A 20701-nucleotide genomic window follows, 5' to 3' on the forward strand; every position below is an offset into this window, starting at 1 on the left:
TACATGGGCCAGAAGCAGCCATCAAACAGGCCCGGGGGGGGGGGGGGGGGGGGGGGGGGGGGGGGGGGGGGGGGGGGGGGGGGGGGGGGGGGGGGGGGGGTTGGCACTTTAGAAGACTGATGGTGTAGCTCCGTTCAGTGAAGCCAACAACAGATAGCACACCAGTTTCCTCGGTCGTTGCATCCCCACAGTCTGGAAAAAGCATCAGGCTGGCAGCCGGCCTTGGCAGGGAGCGAGAGGTCAAAGGTGAAGTGTCAAACAAGGCCTGATGTGGACAGCCCACATGCCTCAGCCCTGACCTTTAACCCCGCAGTGCGCGATGACAGTGCTTCAGTGTTCTGCTGCGGAGATCTGCAGCGCTCACACCCCCACAAACAACGGCACCACGACTATAAAAAGCGGCAAATAAAAACAAACCACATCGAAGACGGTCCAGCAGGGCTCCGACGGCTGCACAGATTAAACAGAGCAGCCATGATTAAGCATGCATTCATAAAAACTCATGCAGACGAACTCGCACACTCACATGACCTTCCTCTTCCTCTCATGGCATACTCGGCCGACGCCCGTCCCACTCCCAGGAGCCTCACTCCGGTCCAAATAGGATCCTGATGTGCTGTTAACCAACACTCCCACCCCCTCCCCGCGTTCCCTTCAGCCAGAACCGAGGCTGTTAAACGCGGTTTCGCACTCCGCCCCTCGCCTCAGCTGCTGCCCTGCAACGATGACAAGAGGCAGCTGTTGTGGCGGCGAGAGGGTGTGATTGATGCAGTAGGCAGCAACCAGAGCAGATACACAGATAAATGGGCAGATATACTCACACATATGGCTCGGGGTCACTTTCAGAATTTACACTACAAATATGCAAGTGATTGCCAGTTTATCAGCACTTGAATCTGTGGTGGTTGGATTGCTTTGAGCTAATTTGTAGTTTGAGTGCCTCATACGGGCTGGGATGAGAGCATTTGGACACAGGAGCTGCAGCGGAGGACTACGAGATGTTGAGAAGCAGCTGAAGAGTCTGGCGGCAGCTTGAAGACCGGAAGATAGCCTCTTGGTCTGGAGATGGGGGCCAGTTTAGACAGCTGGTTTCATGTAACACTAATAAAAACTCTTCTCCTTTCACTGACATTTCCCTGTGGAGAGAGAACCCAACTCACAGGGTCACACAAAGATGCAAATGTGCGGGTGCTCAAGCTGATAATGAGCACACACACATCCGAGGCGAGAAGGCTCACCTTGTGAAAATGCACGGGCAGTCGAGGGTTTTATTAACTGTGGCTTCATAATAAGCTCGCCTCTGTCTGCCAGATTCAGCCCGGATAGATAGACTGTGTTGTATATGTGTGAAAGTGTGAGTGACCTCTTTGTCCTTGGCTCTATACGACGCTGTATTTCTGGCATCTGTTGCTTTCAGCAGAAGCTTAGATGTAGGTGCAAGCTCTCATGTACAGCATATACGTGCGTGCGTGTAGTGAGTGTGTGTGTGTTGGTGTGTGAGGTGTTGAGTGAGACTCCCTGTTCCATTTTGTCAGGATGTGTCAGCACCATCATCGCCTTTCCTTTTTACCCCTCCAGCCCTCTGTCCTCCACCTCTCTCTTCAGCTCTCACCAGGATGGCTTGGTCTTTTTTACATTTAGACAAGGTGTTTTTTTCTGGAATAAAGCTCATGCTCTGCTCCTCAGATTTCCTGTCACAAATGGCTTCAGCTGTAATTGGTTTCACAAAGTAGTGCTAGCAATTTATTTCTATTAAAACAACTGACTTAGACTTACATTTGCTCTCCTACTGTTACAAAATGAGCTGGCTAAAATGACTAAGCTACCATCACTTGCAAGTCTAACTTTTTAGCTACCATTCTTAAGACTTCAGTTTGGTTTTGTCTGATCTAGTAAGGAAGTACGCTACGTTTATACGAAACTGTGGTGCTAACAGCATCTGAAAACATTGAACAGCAACATGTCTTTCAAGGAACAAACTATTACTGTTACTCTGGATTAACCACAGCCTTCACTGTCCAATATTATAAAGAGTAACTTGGTAGAAAGTATTTCCAATGAACTGTCAACGATGAGGTCTGAGGATCAGCGGGTGCCACCAGGAAAAATATTTCTGGACAGTTATGTCACTTTATATATATTATTTTTACAGTGACGTTCAATGCTCTGAGCAAAACAATATGTATTAGTAATGGGGAAGAAACACAAACCAGAAAGATAGTGCATCTAAAAGCTGTGCAAAAAAAATCCAATTCACTCTGAGAGACCACTTACCACGAGTGGTAAATGAGAAAATGTGTGGGTTTCATGACTGATTTGGGGGAACTGAAGCTGTAATGTTTCAGTTTACAGCTGCTCTTCACTGTGTTCAATACATGTGGTCATGTATTTGTGGGATTGGCAAACTAAATGAGATGCTGGGTCATATCGGATTCTGCTCTCTGCTGCCATCAGGGACTTGTTCTGTATCCTAAATGGGTTAAACATATAGGGAGCTTCTTATTATCTCGTCCTCTTTCTGTAACTCCTGGACAGACTCCTCCACTAATTGGGTGTTAGTGTTTATTTTTAACCTGTACACACACACACACGCACGAACACACACACGTCCAAGAAGTATAACGACACACGCACAAACGGACCCTTCTTGTCATGTGATGCGGGCCTTGTGATAGTAATGTTGTTAGAGACAGGATTTGGAGGGGGATCCTAGGTGTGTGAGTGTGTGTGAAGAGCTGGGGTGCTTTAAATCAAATCCAGCGCACATCGTTCATCAGCAGGTCTCACTCTCACTCATCAGGCATGGTAACTTCACACCGCCAGCGATGCAACCACAACCCATACCCTCTTTTAGCTGGTTTCCCCCCCCTTCTTAGGTCATCCGTTAAAACTGTGGTTTCATGACCACGATCAAGCGGCGCCGGTGCTCTCACCCCCTCTCAAAACATTGATGGAGGACACAGGTCATGCATGTGTAATGGGATAAGATTGCCATCACTTTCTCTTAACAAAACATACACTAATAACAAACCAACCTGCAGTATAGGCAGCGTTTTCCCCCTGAAGTCACTGCTGCTTATTGTATCCGTATTGAAGCTGCATGAGGATGTGCTCTCCGTGCTTTTACTCCACTGTCTGGTCTCCATAGAAACTCACATTTTGAGCACAGAAATCTTGCACTTGCACCACATAAGTTGTGTTTAAACCTGCAGCCTGATGTGAACACTGTGTTTATCTTTTAATAATTAATAATTCATTGATCATTAAAGGAAGCCCAAGGCAATAAATATCACACAACCAGATCGATTATTTCATGCACCATTGAGGGCTAAGAAAACGCTCTATACAAAAAGCTACACTCAAGAGAGGCGCATACATCAACATATGAAGTAGCCGTCTCCATTACTTCCTAATATAATCCATAAAAGCTTCCTGAATCTCAAATGTACGGTATTAGCCAGATTACGAGTACTCTCCTTCATTTTGAGCTAAAACCAGACATATTTCGAAATCCTGCTGTTTATGTCAGTTCTAGATTATATATTAAACATTTAAATATTTCCTCACCCTTTTGTATGAAAAGATGATTTATATATGCAGGTGAAACTGAAGGGAAGATCATATCTGCCACAAAGCTGTACATTTGAGAAGTATGATCATTTTGTTAAGAAGGAAAATATATTTCAAACATTACAATATACAATTCAACTGCAGAGAATTATTCTACAACCACTTTAATAAGTTCATGTTATGTGTTATAGGCAAACGCACCAAAATTGACTTGTTCCACCATCTCAAATGTGAATATATTCACACAGGACTCTCTTGAAAAATAGATTTTTAATCACAATGAGACCTATTCTGGTTACATAAAGGTAAAATAAATAAAATAAATATTCTATTTCCCCTACATTTCTAATATAGGATAAAATACGTCTGGGTTTTTGGACAGATTTGACCTTATTTATGATAGCAAAATTATAGATTGATTGAAAAAGTTGTCATCATATTGATCAATAATGAAAATAAAGTCAGTTGCAACTTTAATTTATAGCAATGCCATGTGACCTTGCTGTAAAATGATGACCTTTGACATTGGCTAGCCTTCAGAAAATTATAGTAAACATTTGGGCAAATAATACCATGTAAATCAGCCACTTGCTTTATCATTATATGCAACAATAATAGACTCTAGTTGGCTGCATATGCACTAATAGGGTTTTGTTTGATTTGATTTGATTAGATTTATTTCGAATGTGTAAAAACAATAATACAAAATGAAGCAGTGTCAAATTGATATAGCCTACACAAATATTACTGATTGTAAATTATATATAAACAAATGATCTACTTAATTACACATCAAAAAAGGGGTGGGAAGAAGTTTACACTTATTTAATCCCACCCCTTCTCCCCAAAACTAAATTATTAACATATATATATTTTTTTTTCTTAAAGAAATACATTTGTTATTGAAAAACAAACAAACAAAAACATAAAACAACAAGATAATAAACAAACAAATACATAAACAAACACATAAAAGAGGTGAATGGTAATCAAGGGTAAATGTATTTATCACCGTTTAACCTCATGCTGAAGAATAAATACTCCAGAAATGAGCTGAGAACCTACAATCTCTCCCGCCTGTCACTCTCCCGGAGCCCCCGCCCCGCCTGCCTGTTAACGGGAACTCCCCCTAAATTCCCCGGTTCTCCTCTCTCTGCTCATTCTCTCCATGAGCTGTCACACACACACATATTCCCACACACACACACACACACACTGAATCATACGGAGTCGTTGCATGTTGGAGCAAACGAGTGAAGGCTACTCTCCGCTGCTCCCCGGTTACCGAAAAGCGGCGTTTTGGTTTTCGCAGTCTGCGGCGAGGCTCGTCGTGACAGAGTTTGGAGACGGCTGAAGGAGCAGTGAGGAGCGGGGGAGGAAAAGGTAAGAGATGGTGTCAAATCTGTGTTTTCTCCTCGCTCTGTTTGGAAACTTTACCGTGTGTGTGTGCGCGGTGTTCTCCGCCTGTATCGTCAGCTGCAGGTTTTTTAAACTAGGGCGTGTTTATTGGAGTGTTTCTGTAAGGGCGTGCGTGTGTCTGTGCGCATTGGAGAGGGGGATCCTCTTGTCGTGTCACAGGAAGTTTGGAGATTGTATCGGACCATTGGAGAGGGCAACCTGCTCACTGGGCAAACTAGCCAAAAACTCATGTGAGTGGAGGCTTAAAGAAAGCTGGTCTTGAAGTAAGCACAGGTAACTTGGTTTTTCAAGTTGAGTCAAGTGCCTGAATCCAGCCATGTGTTGTTGTCCAGATTCAAGAAAGTTGCAGAAGTTGTGATTTGAATCTAAGCACATCAAGTAGAATTTCTTCTTGATATACTTTGAGGAGAGTATTTAAAGGTTATCGGTGTATTAGAAAACCAGGATCATATTAATTTGAGTCTAAAAGCTTGACATCTGACTTTAAATCACAGTTACGTCACTGTACTGCTTGAGCACCTTTTTAAACAAAAGCAATTCATAGTTCTCCAGTTTACACAACACAAAGAAATGCATTTAAAGGCATTTAAAAACACATTAAACTCAAACCTAGGTGTGGCTAGCCAACATACTGCCTGTGTTTGTATGCACTTCAACACGCCCATCATTTGTTTGTTTCTGTGTGTATGTGCATATTTATAAATGTGTATGTGTGTGTGTGTGTGTGTGTGTGTGTGTGCGCCAAGCTGGTGATATCCTGTCAGATCCTGCTAGGTGGGGGTCAGTCACAGGGTCTCCCCTCTGGGAATTCTCCTAGAATAGATGCCACACACACACACGCACACGCAACACGCACACACACGTTGAGCACATCTTCAGTCAAGCTTAATGTCCTTTCTTTAATGATATGTCTGCATCGTTTGCAAGGGTGCTAAGCTCCAAGAATAGAAGGATGTGACAAAGTTAGACTGTGCTCTTCTGCTTGATGCTGACAGTGATTCTAATCTCTTTCACATGCAATTGTTTAATCATTGAATGTCAGTACCTTCCATGTGCATGTGGGAATATTTGTAATTTTTAGTCTTTTTCTACACCTACCTACTACTACTACTACTGGACAGTGAAGAATAGCAGCAATGAGTCAGAGTATGGCACGTTAGGAGAGCAACAAACCATGATGATCGTGTGTGTGGTGTGTGTGTGTGTGTGGTGTGTGGTGTGTGTGTGTGTGTGTGTGTGTGTGTGTGTGGTGTGTGTGTGTGTGTGTGTGTGTGGTGTGTGTGTGTGTGTGTGTGTGTGTGTGTGTGTGTGTGTGTGTGTTGTGTGTGTGTGTGTGTGTGGTGTGTGTGTGTGGGTGTGTGTGTGTGTGTGTGTGTGTGTGTGTGTTGTGTGTGTGTGTGTGTGTGAGGATCTTGTCTGCTGTACACCTGAGCTCGACTGGACACACTGACTCTTGAAAGGCCACAAAGACAGAACTGCATACGCTGTGGGGAATGTGGAGGAGTGAGTGTGAGAGAGTTATAGGTCAAAAACATCCCATCAACCACCAACATATTCACACACACGCAACATTGACACATCATAGTGATACACCCAATCAATGACATGGATCAATCTCTTTCTGTCCCACTACCAATTATACAACTGAAATGCGAAGGTAGGGCTTTATTCCACAATTCTTTCCATTATTGATGATCCTGCGGATATTTTCTGAAGCACAGTTTCGTGATTCCTCTTTTGTGTTGGACTAAACATACTCAAATATGTCAAGAAAAAGCAGCTAATTCTCCAACTGTTTTGCTGGAGTAAAGGATTGCTAGTTATTTCTAGGAAGAAATACCCTTAAATAATGAATCTACTCTGAACTGAATGAAAAAAAAACATGTCTTCCATGTAAATTGAATATTTCTTGAGTATTGGACAGTGGATGAGATATAGTAAGACATTTGAAGGTGTCCCTTTCTGCATTGTTTTGGATGTTTTCTAGACTTAAAAATGACCTGGTTAATAGACCAAATCATGAAAACATCATTAAATGCATCCCGACATAATATTTGTGAGTGTCAATGGAAGTGTGATTGCATATGCATGAGAGAAACAGTGTGAAACATGATGTTCTACTAGCTCAGGGCATCAACTCTGTGTGTAAACGTATCTCTACCCACTGGGGGAAAATGAGTAAACTCACACTTCCAGTTCCGCATCCTCCGTCATCCAGTGATCCGCTGTGAGAGTGATCTTTCTCATATATAAGGATTTCAGTGCACATCCCGAGCCAGAACTGTCATTCTTGATAAAAAAAAGCATGACATTTCATTCAAAGATGTCTGCCTCATCAATGTTTAAGGGGCCACTGACATCAATTGAATCCGTTTAAATGAATTAATAATAGCTTCAGCATTTCTCTTCTTGTCTTAGTGTTCTTCTTCTCCCCTCTCCTCTTCTTTCCTCTACACATTGCGGAGGAGGTTTTTACTTCCAGATAAATTGACTGATGATAAGCAACTGTTGCCTTCCAGCTCGAATGGATGGTCTGTGGGCGGATTAGTGGGCGACAGAGTCTGTTTTGGAACTGCATTATATGAGCGATGGTTTCTCGCTGTCCCTCACAGATGTGTGTCTTCTCACAGGTGATCGTTGTTCCCATGCTGTGTGTGTGTACAACTCTGTGGTGTGTGTGCAATGCACGTGTGATATTAATCTGGGTTTCATCCATTTATCACATAGGTGTAAAAGAACAGTAAGTGCCTGGCAGAGATTTCTCATTGGAACATATTGGGAATGTCCTGCTGTAATGGAGTAATAGCTGTGGTTGTGGGGTTTAGTGCAGACAGATGTAGGTGGGCTGAGTGGACTGAGTCACTACACGTAGACTTACTACACCCTTTTTTATTCATGTTGTGGATCCGTCATGATCTGGCTAAAAGGATTCGAATTAGTAATGGCAAAATTCCTCTATTTTCTGAGTAAATTAAACTGCAACGACTGCCATTTAAAAGCTGTTTTTATAAGAAAACACAGCAGACATTTGATGGTTTCTCAAATGTGGTTGTTTAACAATAAGGAGGTAGGGAATGTGTGAGTGCTGTACTTTGAATTATGCATGTAGCACAGTGCAGTATGTTGTCTCAAACTACCTCTGTTGGCATTATGGGAAATTTGATCTAGTTTTTAAGAACAAATATTTGGTTCGCCTATTCATCTCGTCTTATTTACCGCGCTCTTGAGAAATGGTAGCATAAAGGTTACAGTAACATAACCTTCTCTTGTAGTTTTCTAATAAAGGGAGAAGAAGCAAAGAAAACAGTTACATACATTCAATAGATACAGATGTTATGACTCTGTGAGTGCAATACTAGCACAGACATGCAAGGTAACGTTCAATAGGAGAGCAGTCAATCAAAGCGTTATATCATATCAAAAGAAAAGAAGTGGAAGCTGTGTTTGAACTCAAATGGACAGACACACACCTCTTTGGTTAAGTCTGGACAACTCCCTCATACTGTGTTTAACTCTGGCAGACAGCTTCTGTGTGTGAGTGTGTGTTTACGTAAGGGGGGGGGGTAATAAAAGATTAACAAAGAAAGATGCACATGAAGAGAAGACAGAATCCAGTCAAATACAACATTAAGTTTCATTTTTGGATTAGTTTCTTGTGTAATTATGAGTTACATAACGCCCACACCCTCACTGTTTGTGTGTGTCTGTCTTTCCGTCTGGATGTGGTGTGTGTGAGTGTTGTTTGGGTGTGGTGTGTCTATAATTAAGCCAGCATTAAACTGTGTACCAGGCCACCGACTGCTATAGAACTTCTCACATTTATGCTTTCTAATTGAATCAGAGTGAGATTTATGAGGCACTCTGCACCCACATGTGTGTGCCTGTCCTTGGTTGTTCAGCGCACCAAAAAAGCACACACACACACATACACACAGGGACACACAAAAGCTCCGAGTTACTCACCACTGCAGCACAAGGCGCTATTGTATTTAGCATGTTCATGGCACTTTTAGTGACACAGTCATTCACATTTCCCAGCAGCATGTGTGTGTGTGTGTGTGTGTGTGTGTGTGTGGGTGGTCGTCTCGTATTCCATGTAACACTGCCGGGTGCTAAAAATGAAGACCTGACAGGGAACGTGTGAGTGTGATAGTGAGAAGTGGGTGTGTGTGTGTTGGGAGGGAGAGGGAGCTGCGTCTTAATAAACTGAGGTTACACACTCTGCTTGGGTTATCTTTTGCCATTAGTGTCAAAAGAGAATTTCTAACTTCTCTATCAGATTTGATTTAGATAAACTCATACTGGTGGCCTTCATATTACAAATTCAAATGAGCTAATATGGAAATGCATGAAAGTAATGTAATACAGCATCAATGAAGGGAGGTTGGGAATTTCAAAGATAGAGAGGAGATACTTCAAAGTTACCCGACAAGCACTTCACCTGTTTTTACATGCTGTGGTTTGTGGCGAGCCATAAAAGTGGTATACTGTTGGAGGAAACAGGTTGAATAGGGTTGATGCATTATCAGTTATGGCGGTAGCCTGAAGCTGACTTGAAGTAGTTGTGGGTGATGTGGGAAGAACTGGTAAAGTTGCTCCTTGTTTTTGACAACATTGAGTACCATGTCAAGTTTTAATTATGTGCATCTTACCAAGTGTTGTCTGACTAGAACAACATCCAAAAGTCTACACATTGTTGAAGAGTAATTCTATTCTAACACCAAGTCTGAGTCTTATATGGCCGTAGTTGTGACCGTTGTTTCAGTTCTGATAATATTGCAATCACAAAAGTCATTACTGAAATCTGGGAACGCAAGTACGATGGGGCCAGAAACATGAGCAGCAATGTGATGAGTTTGATCAAATCAAATTGAGTTTCAAATCGGGTAGAAATCGCCCCAAACCCCAGAAAATCAATGAAGTTAGAGAAGAAGTAAAGGGACGTTTAAAAGGGAGATTCATGTATTTCTTCATCATTAAAAAAGATAATTTAGGGCTTCTGCTTGTAAGTTGTGTTGGGGAAATAAAGATTAAACGAGTCTCTTGGTTCAGTTGAGATTTGAACAAATAGACTTTGAAAGGATTGGTAATGCCTTCCTGTTTGGAATTGAATCTTGTATTTCATTTCAATCTTTATTTCGAACGGATTAAAAAAAAAAAAAATAACAAATGTGAAAAACAGAATACCGTATTGTTAAAATACAGTATTTATCCACATTCACGATAATATTTATATATTCAACAAAAAAAGTCTTCATATTAATAATAATAATAATAATTTAAAAAAATCACATGTGTCCGAAAGGGAGTAGGAGGAAGCAAATGCTTATTAATTCCCACCCCTTACTTGATCAATGATTGTCCTTTAAGTCATTATGCAAGTTATTCCTACTTACATTTACATTTATACATACATATACAATAATTTCTCATCTTCAATCACCTCTCTTCATTCTCATAGTTTTCCAAAAAAGTGTTTCTGTACATCCTTTTAAACTAAATTATGCTTGTGTTTTGTTTGAACTCCTGCTCCAAACCATTCCATAAAATCACCCCACAGATTGTTATACTCATACTTCTCAGAGTTGTTCTGACCTTGAGTTGTTTAAAATGTAGATTTCCTCTCAAATTATACCCACCCTCTCGGTCTATGAACAATGTTTTTAATTTCCTAGGAAGTAGATTATAAGTGTAAAACAGTACTTTTGCTTTAAAGTTGAGTTTCCCGTTAAGGAGCTGTTATGAGTTGTGTCAATGTACTCGCCCACACATGCAAACAGCAGACAATGTTTCCAGATTAGCAATAACTGAACTTCATTTGGCAGTAAAACCGAAGTGAGCGCACCTTTTTGTCGGCAGTAATCCGTCATTGCTCAGGAAAATTGTGTGCATGCTCACGAACAGTATAGGTCAAAGTTGAACCAGGATGTTCTCGATGACGAGATGTAGATAATATGTAACTCATTCATATACCTCTGAGATACTCTGACGTGATTTACAGCAATACTCAAATATTGTTTGGTCCTATTGTGCATTAGCTTTTGATTATTTTACTTCTACAACACAAAACTGCAACTGCTCACATGTTGGTTGCATGTTTTGGTTTAAAAGGAAGTGTGAGAATTGGAATCCAGTGCACAATGGGGTGATTCATACATTGAGTGGGAGGTGGACTGTGCCCGATGGCCTCTTCTAACCACCTTTAACCAATGAGAGATGCACCATGGGAAACAGGAGGAAAGGGAGAATGAAAGGAGAAGGGCGAGAGGGCGAAGATTAGCGAGACAGGGATGAGGAGCCGGACACTTTGATTCACAGATCTCCCATCATCCTCTGCTGCTCATTGACTGGCTCCATTGTGGCTGCGTTACAGGCGTCCTGATTGGTTGGTTGGCTCTGAATGTCACTGCTTCTCGTCCGTGGACTCTGGAATTTGTGTGTGTGTGTGCGATGAGTTAATAGCTGTCCATTGAGTGGTTGATTGTGTTCTGTTGTCCACACTGGTTCTCTTTGTCCAGCCTAGTCTACACACACATACACACACATGTGAATCTGAACCAGGCATTCCTCCAGTGGCAGGACACTTGCCAAGAGAGAAAGAGAAGAAAAAGTACTAAGTAACTAACGGTACCATTCATAGTCATGGCAGTGCGGTTCCTCCTGGCCCCGGTTGGAGACATGAATGGGTCTGAGAAGCTACAAATATTTTACGGCTGCTTTTTATGCTCCTTGTACCCCTCCTGCTTCTTAGATTACTTCTCTCCTCTGTTGTGTTCTCTCACAGTGGAAGCCTGTGCTGAATTAGGATGCTTTTAATAGCGTTTCGGTTTTTATTGAGTCTGTCTGTGGTTGCAGTTCTTCGAGGTGTAAATGTGTGCAAGTAACCCCCTGGGTACAAAAGCATGGTAAACAGAGGCTGGAGGTTCGAAAGATAGCAAGAAAAGCGGATCACACCCTGCAGGAAGCTCATGAGTAATCCAAACTTGTGACATCATAATAAGACGGTATGAGTGCTTTTTCCCGCCGAGGCAGTGGGGCGTCCTGGCCTGCAACGTCCTGAGCTGTATACCAGACGTGCGGACTAAATGATAGAGGCTAAGGGCTGCTTTTTATTGGTCAGTGTGGCTAGACCATGCGTCTCACTGCCTACCGCAAACCGAGAGGAAAGAGACGGAGAAATGGCGGTGTAGAGTAACAATTTGCAGCGAGGAGACATGAAGGTGAAGCGGCAGACACAGAACTCACAGAGAGAGGGAAGTAGAAAGGCAGAGAAGTAGTGGGTAGATTATTTGATCCAACATTAGGAATTCGCTTCACCACCGAAATACCTCCAGCGCAGCATGGGAAACAGGGGGGGAGACTATTTTCAGGCTGCTGTTTGTTATGCCAGCCAGCATCTCGGGCAGATTGAAGGTTTTGCAGAGCGGTAAGTACATTAACATGTGAGATGGGAGGAGGAAGAAGAAGAAGGAGGGGGGGCAGGAGTTTCTCTCAATGGGGGGGGTGAAATGACCCCATTGCACCAGTGTGTGCCCTCTTTTTTCCTCCGTCTCTCAGTTCAATCCAAACCCATTCAAGCGGCTTTATTGGCAAGATAAGATATCTGTGACATTGCCCAGGCTTAAGTGCCTCTCTCTGGTTGGACGAGCAGGAAGTACAGTAGGTTGGTGGTGAGAGAGGAATGACGGCCTTTATCTCGATCAGTAAACACAAGTCAAGGGAGTCCCTACAATGTGTATACTGTGTATTTAACTCACCCACTCCCATGCATACACACTTGGGAGGACACACAGTCGCTCACACAAAGACACGCACTTGTGTTAACGGATACGAAGGCCTGCTCACAAAGTCAAGGTCACACTCGCATGTAGGCACACACATGTATGGTTGGACACAGCAGCGGTGTGTGTTTTGTGTGTGTGGTGGACTGTTGGCAGCCAGTATACGGTGCACTGGTCAGATCCCAGCACACAGGCTTCCCTCCTGCCTGCCAGTCTGACCACTAGCGTGTTGTGTGTGTGTGTAACTGCTCTACAGCACAGTCGAGTTCAATGCGACTGCCATAAACCCAAGATAATTTCATACAAAACCGTGGTGTGGATGTGCTCTGTATTTTTCTCTCATAGCTGCACATTTGGCACATTTGATGATACTTATGAAATATTTTACATGCCTTTCATGCTTGTGTTTGTTTTGCATAAGTTTGTGTTTGCAGCTCCTTCAAAGCAAAGCAAGGCTTAATATTTAAATCCCAGAGCTGCTGCTGTTTTAATGGCACTGTATGGAGCATAAATAAGAGGTCAAAATAGAGCATTACAGTGCAGTTTAGTAGATATTTTAATGGCTTCTTTCTTTCTGTCTTCCCCCCCATCTTTGCTGTCTTCACCGCCTCATCGCCCGTTATCTGTCCTCTGCTCAACCAAGTGTGCCTAATCCAAATGATCCATCTTTCTCCTCACAACTTAACACCGATTTAGGCTTGACTGATCATGTCTGCTATAAAGCAAATTACCTTTTGTCTTTTCCCCCCACTTTCACAGCATTACTGCAATATGAGGCAGCATACAGCGGCACAAAACAGAAAGGAAATGAAAGGGCTATAAAATTCAACCTCACGTATCACATGAACATAGTTTGAATGTTTATTTATAAAGGAGGGCTTAGTGGTTTGATGTTGATGGCTGTAGCTGATGAAGCAGGACTTCATCATAACCAGGAGACGGCTAGCTTGAGAAAGGCAGGGCGAGCTTAGACGAGGGAAGTGAACGGGTGTAAAGTAAACAGGTCAAGACGCCCTTGAGCCACACGTCGAGTTGCTCTTTTGCCAGGAGATTAGCTGTGAAGCAGGCCTCCATCGGAAGTGAATGTCCTTCGCTGTCTTTCCAACAGAGTTTATTTAACAACACGAGTCACAGCGGACTCTTGAGGACGCTGATTGTGTGACTTTTCTTCTTACTTTGATCATGGGAAGATGGTTTGGGATGTGTGTGTGTGGCATTGGTGTAATAATCCCTCACTTCCCCTAAATGTAAGCGCTACATCCTTGTAGTTTCCATGGCTACAGACACTGCTGGATCGCCGCTGTGAGACATACGTTCACCGACACCAGACAGATGAATGTAACTTCAACCGGTAGTTAGAGCAGAGTCGTGCTGAGAGCTGAGACCCAAGAAATCCTCTAACAAGGCTATTTAATTTGTCGTCTCCCTTCTTCTCGTGTGTTGGAATAACATCAGAGACATTTCCGTCTCTACTGTGTGACAGCAAGGCTACAATTTATATCAAATCGCACCAAACATGCAGAACAGTTTTCTGACTTTTAAGTGGATTTGATTTAAAGATCATATGGGTTTGCCGTGATCTGAGCGTGGTTCAGCTCCATCGCACTAAAGCCCAGAAACGTCTTGAAATGTTGTCTGTAGGATTCTTCAAAAAAACTCCTAGGCTGTTTCTCAGGTCGATTAAATGGAATCCTTGCGGTCCCTCACTTGCGTCGTTCCCCTGCAACTACTTTCCCAAAGGAAAACCACGAGAAGCAGGGAAATGAATTTTAAGAGCAATGGGACGTCCTTTCCTCCGGAGCGTCACGTGAAGCGACGTCCGTTTGTGATGACACCGCACAGCTGTTCGTCTGACAGCAGCCAGCTCTGTCCCCGTTGTTTTCACACACACCCCCGCCTCTGTTAGTACACATTTACTGACATATACATTTGTATCATCTGTTGTAGACCCAAATAAATAAAATAGAATAAGAACTCATTTTCAAAAAAGATAAATGCCATTCTTAAAATGTATAAATGAAAAAAGCGATCATGAAAATGTTTCCAATAAATGAATAACATGATTTTTCACCACTTTGTTGTTCAGATATATCACATATTTGTAACTAAATGATACATTAATTGAAACAAAACACAGTATAAACTGAGGAGTGAGTCCCGTGAGTTTCATGTGTTTTCTTCACTCCGCTGGGAAACTGCTCTCATGTCAAGAAGCATCAGATCAGTGCAAGCGCTGCATCGTCCAATCAGTGAGCGATACACAGTAAGGGGGCGGGGAGAGTATTTTAGGATTTCAGCGGAGGATGGTCTGGTGGTTCCTCGGTTATCCCTCCTCGCTCCTCGCTCCTCGCTCCTCTGTCCTCCGTCAGAAATAAGCGCCATGGGACGCTACTCAAGATGGCGCAGACAAATCAACTTCCGGTGATACCGAGGACCGACGAGCGAGGAAATGAAAATAATCGACCCTGAGATGCAGCCCTAGTTTTCCACACCTGCTGCTGCTTGCACTTATAAGTGTCATTTCCCACTTGTTTGGATATTGTTATGAGGATTCACATTAAAATAAAACTGCATCCCTTTTATGTTTTTCTAATCTTGGAGGAGAGGATGAATTATGTGCAATATTTGCTGACAGTTACACAATAACAGTGTGTCCCCTTCCCATTGTCCTTGTGGATGTTGTTTTCAGGAAGCATGTTTATTCACTTAAGCCCAGCTGTTGGGAGAATGCATTGTTGAGACATTTTGTGAGTTTACTCAAAATTCCCTTGACAGTTTGATGGAAGCATACATATCCCTCCCCTTTCTTTATTTTACATCTCTGTTAGCAGCCTGCAACACGGATAAGGACTGAGGACGGGTATGCTTTACTGATTTTTAGAGTTGCAATATTCCGGGAATTTCAAAGATGGAAACTTTCCATGGGAATAAACTGGGAATTTTCAAATTGAAGGTTGGCTCTTCATAGGGAAAGTTATATTTAGCATAATCTTGACTAAAACAAACAGATGCCATTCAAGTACACTTGAATATCCATGCCATAGCACACTGCTTACTGCAATGGCTATTGAGACCCACACCCCCTATAGGCACTGTGCATTCCTCCATCACATGCACAGATGATTTCTAGAAGACTGGATCACATTTTTGAGCCCAAAGCAACAAGACAAATGAAGCCACACATTTGAGCCTGTGGACTACACAAAGTGAAGTGAGTTGTGATGATATTATGGGGTAATATATTTATTTAATGTTTAAATTGCAAATATCACATACAAATGTATTCATCTAGTAGGCTTTCTCAAACTTTTTTCTACCAAGGACCACTTAAACCAATACAAAACACTCGCGGACATCCTAACTCCCCAAATATCCAAAAACACATCGTTTTTCTAGAACAGATTACACATCGCCTGCAAATGGTACAAACAAGTGGCAACACGTGGACAAGGTGCTGCGCTGGGCTATATCATGCAATCGAAAGTGAAAATTAAGCTCGCTCGCGGAGATATTCCCGCCAGAGTGCGGAAAACTTAAATAAACACATTTATTTCAAATATGGAATATTTCCAAAATTCCCCAGCTTAACTTCCCATGGAAATTTACCGGAAACTTTCCGGAAATGTACGTACATTGTCCGCCCCCTTTGCCAACCCTACTGATTTTACATCACCTTTCTTTCTTTTTTCTTTTTTCTCCCCTCTTTTCTCCCTACCGGGTGTTCTCCATCTCCTTCATCTCTCTTCTGATCTTCAGACACTTTCTTCCTCACTTTCCCCCCCCCTCCGTATCTTCTTCCTCTGACTTCTCATCTGTCCCAGGTACCGGCCCCTCAGGCGGAAAACACCAGACACTTTAGTGAGTCACTAATCTTTACCGTACAACTGGATTTATGTGTAAAACCATTTGTCCCCATCTTGGGCCTTCAAACTCTCTTTATAATGCTGGTATAAATATCCTCATGCTGTGTACGTGTTATTTCTTTGTGTGTGTGAGTGCCCGGTGCCTGGAGAGCTAAGATGTGGTAGTTTGATATCATTGGCGCTCTTTCATCAGTGAGGTGATTCTCCTGCTATGTGTTTGAAACTGAATCAAAGGCAGCCTGTTGTATGGCTGCAGCTGTAGCCACCATCACCTGCCCGCTGGATCGACTGGACCTTTCTCTCCCTCTTCTTTCCCCCTTTCTGTTCTTTTCTTGCTTTCTTTGTAGCTTTTCTGGGCATTGTTCATGTTTCCCCCCTCGTCTTTCTTTCCCCAAGGGTTTATGAGGTGGGCTTCAGAAACTAAACTCACGCCGACTTCTCTTTCATCTGTTATCAGCCATGTGTCACTCTTTCTTCAGCTTACACTTATTACAGCACGTATTCCTTCTCATATTATATTTCAAGCTGTATTGAGAGTTTTTCAAATTCCTTCTTTTTGCTCACGGACAATGTTTGCTTGTTGAGTTTTATTTAAAATGTGATTACCTGTTCTTCATCTCTCGACTTCTATTTATTATATAATAACTGACACCATGCAACACCTTCTTTTATGAAGCATACAGAACAATTGATATTGAAAAATAACATTAGGGCAGGGATAGTTGCATCTTCACTCAATGGCCTTCTGAAACTGAATCATTGTCACTTTTAATATTAGCATTTTGATATAACTGCACGAACTCTATCTGTTGTTTTGAACTTTTAAAATAAGCACTTTACCCTTAAAGAGTACATATTATGCTCATTTTAGTATTTGGTCCAGTCTGCTCTGATTAGTTAGCTGGCCGGCTCTATTGTGATTGGTCAACGGCAAAGAGATATTCCACCCCTTAGCCAATCACGTACAATGGGCTGGAGCGCTAGCCAATAGAGAATGAAGCCTAGGGTGTTTCTCAATCGCGAGTACGCTTGCTTGGTAGCACATGTCTGCCGAGCATCTTGCTTCAGAAGCGATGTCAAGAATACTTCCTGACATTTGGAAAACAAGAGTGGAACAGGCTAGCAAGTGTGCAGGTGTGGCGTCATATGAGAGGCCCCCGCCTTACATCTTCCGCCACAGATTTTGGAAATTGGTCCGTGCGCAAAGCATTGTGGGGATTTTTAAGACCGCGGAGTCTACTCATGTGCAGCCTCGATATTTCTCCAAACGGAGTACGCCGGGCTCGGTAGATTTCCAAGTATGCTGGAGATTGGAACAGTACTTCGGCGGCACTCGATGACGTAGTATGCTTGAAATAGTGGCTCTGGAGCAGCTTTACTCGACATTGAGAAACACCCCTAGTCTTTGCTATCGGCAGGTAACTATCTGTTGGAGTTTAGCTCGAGGAGAGTCAATCTGTTACTCCTGATTATACAACGATAAATATCTGGATTATCTGGATCAGTTTGGGAATGCAGGGGTCTTATCTTTGCTTGTTTTATTTTTACATTTGCTCGTGAAGTTGCTCCATTCCCCGTTTCGTTCTGCACTTTTTCATGATCTTTTTCCACGTATGCATGAAGTCATAATAAAAAGGATTCAAGAAGGTCATGCATGTTGATTTTTTTTAACAATGATTGATGTCTTCCCTCTGTGTGAACTATACTCCTGCCTGACAGTGACAGCTCAATATATCTTATTATGAAATGGAAATACAAACATGTTTCTACTCATCACTCTCCTAGAGAAAAATCTTTTGTTATGTTTAGAAGTTGCACTGTTTTTACAATGTCAACATACTGCACTGCAGGATGAAAATACAATCCCTCTCTTTGACTACCCAGTCTGTACTTTTATGATTGTGTCCTGATTAAAGACTGAGTTTTTTTTAAAGCATTCATCTCAGAAATAAGAGCGACAGGACCAAGCTCACGTCGACTACACTGATGTGGCTGGGGTGTGTAATTATACTGTAATTTCATCATCGTAACCTTGTGATTAAACAGTGATCTACTGCTTTATTCGTAGCAACTTTGTATAGAGTTTGACAATAGAGAGCAACACAATCCAATGACAGGCTGCGTGGGCCGGGCTCATGGGAACCAGAGGGGCTTTTAGTGCTCGGGGCCTTGTTGTTGTTGTTGATAAAACTCCCTCCCACAGTTTAAGAGCCAAAACATACAACGCACGCACGCACGCACGCACGCACGCACGCACGCACGCACGCACGCACGCACGCACGCACGCACGCACACACACAAGGACAAGGACAAATCCCTGCCTGAAAACCACTTAACGATGCAGATGGTGAAAATGTACTGTAGCATGATTATAATCTCAACTTTCAGGAAACTTACTTTTCATAAAATCATGCACACGCCTCGCATGCTTTCCTTGCCTAAAGCTTATGTTCACATGCAATGAGGAATATATATACAGTTTGAGTACACACACCCACACACACATATATAGATGCACACTAACACTTGAAAGCTGGAATTCAGAGACGTGGAGCGGAGCCAAAAAACACAAATAGAATAGACGGAGCCTTTTTCTCCTCCGTCATCTGCCCTTTCAGTCACTCAGGGAATATTTTGGTCGCTTCCTTATTTCTTGATTCCTCCTCTAGCCTCCTTCGTCCCTCTTCGACAGTGGAGAACATACGGATACATGTTTTCACTGGGAACCTTGTTATATACACCAGTGCTTCCCATTTGTTTGTCACTCCATATGTTTAGGGTAGCAAAATAGTCAAGTGGTTAAGTACAAAATAAGTAATATGTATGAGAAGTACAATTATGCAGGTATTTGCAAGCGGGAAAACAAATATAAGAGGAAAGTCTCTAAATATAATTGGGATTTTGTGTTGGAAACCTCCTCTGAATGAAGAAACAGTATTAAAGGTGGGGTAGGTAAGTTTGAGAAACCGGCTCGAGATCGCTAGAATTTGAAAATACACAACCGGAGAAAATCTGCCACTTCCTTACAGAGCCCCTCCTCCAACACACACGAACGCGCACATGACCAATGAGGGCACGAGATAAGTTTGTGCACAGATGGAAGGCTGACAGGCAGGTAGGCCATCCAGTTATTTTAGCCGGGCCGGCTCAGATGATTGGTCGTGCTTTTTACAGTACTACGGCTTCCACAGATGACATTTTCAATCCATTTTATGGATTTTTTGTCAAAGCACTTCAGATATTCATTGCTATCGGGATGTTAAGAGCATTCCATGGAATATAACAAAAAGTGTATCTCGAGCCGGTTTCTCAAACTTACCTACCCTACCTTTAAGGACATCTTGCTGATACTCCGTTTATACAATTAACTATTTTTTCCAAATTGTATATGAACTTTTGGTACTAAAATCTGTTTTATATTCAGCTAATGTAATATCTTTGGACAGTTGTGTTAAACAAACAATGACATTTGAAGATTGAGGAAATTGCATTTGGCCTTCTCATGCTATTGCCATTTTAAACACAATCTAAAAGTCAGATGAATAGAGGACGAAAATAGCTGAAGGGCTACATTAAATTAAATGTTGCAACAGTCCAATCCTGTTTGTTACATCCTAAAAAGACATGTGCATGAGACATGAGATGCACTTGGGTAAAATGATTAAGTGGCACATTTCCTGGCATGCATTGGCACAAAGGGGCAAAGGAGGTGAGGAGAGGAGTGTTAAGATCACCCTCTGGCAAGTCGGGCTGATAGAGAGACGGTGACAGTGAGAGTAGGTATCCATCATTTAGGCTGAATCAGGGGAATGCGTGCTACTCTACCCGCGGGCGTCAGGACTTTAAATATAGAGGCCGCACACTTCCCTACGTCAGCGCTCCCCTCTGTACACCCTCCTCCTATGGATGCAACATACACCTACAGCACATTCATCACACTGTCCGACTGTTTTCCCATAATTCATGTCGAAGGAATCTTAAGTCTGCCTTGTTGTCACGATGAGAAGCGATGATGATGGATTGCAAATTTAGAAGGGGTAAAACGAGAAGCCTTTCCCTGAACAGAGA

General features: G+C 42.5%; 1 protein-coding gene across 1 annotated transcript in view; it reads left to right on the forward strand.

Moving 5' to 3' along the window:
- The first annotated feature begins 4753 nt into the window (after positions 1-4753).
- The window catches only part of ppp2r3a (protein phosphatase 2, regulatory subunit B'', alpha), a 63855-nt gene continuing 47907 nt past the window's right edge, over positions 4754-20701 (forward strand). Inside the window, 1 exon segment of the mRNA XM_034144439.1 lies at positions 4754-4953. The gene's annotated coding sequence lies outside the window, so the exon portion shown is untranslated.

Source organism: Trematomus bernacchii, unplaced genomic scaffold (assembly GCF_902827165.1).
Source record: "Trematomus bernacchii unplaced genomic scaffold, fTreBer1.1, whole genome shotgun sequence".
NCBI classification, from domain to species: Eukaryota; Metazoa; Chordata; class Actinopteri; order Perciformes; family Nototheniidae; genus Trematomus; species Trematomus bernacchii.